This window comes from Anguilla anguilla, chromosome 15 (assembly GCF_013347855.1).
Source record: "Anguilla anguilla isolate fAngAng1 chromosome 15, fAngAng1.pri, whole genome shotgun sequence".
Classification (NCBI taxonomy): Eukaryota; Metazoa; Chordata; class Actinopteri; order Anguilliformes; family Anguillidae; genus Anguilla; species Anguilla anguilla.
In genome coordinates this window covers 1,146,404-1,147,500 of record NC_049215.1, presented here as the reverse complement: position 1 = coordinate 1,147,500, position 1,097 = coordinate 1,146,404, and positions in this window count along the sequence as shown.

Here is a 1,097-nt window from a genome sequence, read left to right as displayed (position 1 = left end):
AAGTTCAGCTGGTCTGGCAAGTCCTCATCATTGTTGACCCCACGTGATCTCGCCTTGTATGGAATGATCGCCTCTACGCCATGCCAAAGATAACAAGAGGCTGTCTCTTTCTCTTTCTGTCTGAGTCTCTAACCTGTCCTTGTATTGGTGCTTGGCAGCTTTTATAGACCTTTCTGAGCTGTGTCTAGATGTTCATACAACCGATCATTGCCAGCAAATTAAAAAATGTAAAATTTATTTATAAAAATTTAACTGAGTGCCAAAAGCTGCAGTTTATTTATTGTCAATGGATAATCAACCGAATTTCCAATTGAATTCACCCATAAACATTATAACCAATGATTTGTCAAAAAGGCCTTTAAAATACAGCCAGGTATAATGAAATAAAATGATTGAGCAGACATGCTATCAGTGAGCTGTAACCAAAAGAATACATATTTGGCCTGTATCTGTATGATTGTACATTATGTATCAGTGCCCATTATTTGATTGAAGTTAAAATGGATAGAATTACACTCGTGGAGTCAGGTCAGGTTTCCTCTATGAACCATTCCCTCATTGCCCATCTTCCGCCGTGGTCTGAAAACTGATCTCTTCAGACTATACCTGGACTAACTAACTATCACCACACTGTCGATCATTTCTATCACTTAAATTCCCCTCTTATATGCTACACATGTACCTCCTGTGCCACTTTCATGTTACATGTACCTCCATCCAGCACTTATTGTGCCTTGTGTTATTGTCTTGATGTTGTAGCTTGTAATGCCTCCTAGTTTGACAGCATAGGTTAGGTCAGAGTAATGTTCACTGTGTGAACTGGACTTAATGTGTTCATGGCTATGAATAACTGTACAAAATGTACCTTATCAGACCTGTGTTTTGTAGTTGTTCCAATGACCTTTGGTATGCACTTATTGTGTGCCGATTTGGATGAAATTGTCTACCAGATAAATGTAATGTAATGTAATGTCGAAGTGATCAGTTTCAATGAAAAAATTCAAAGAAATGTCATTTGTGATTCTGTGGCCTTTAAATCTTAATAATAATAAATGTGATATGGAGGTATGATGACTATGCAGTGTAAAAGATTGTTT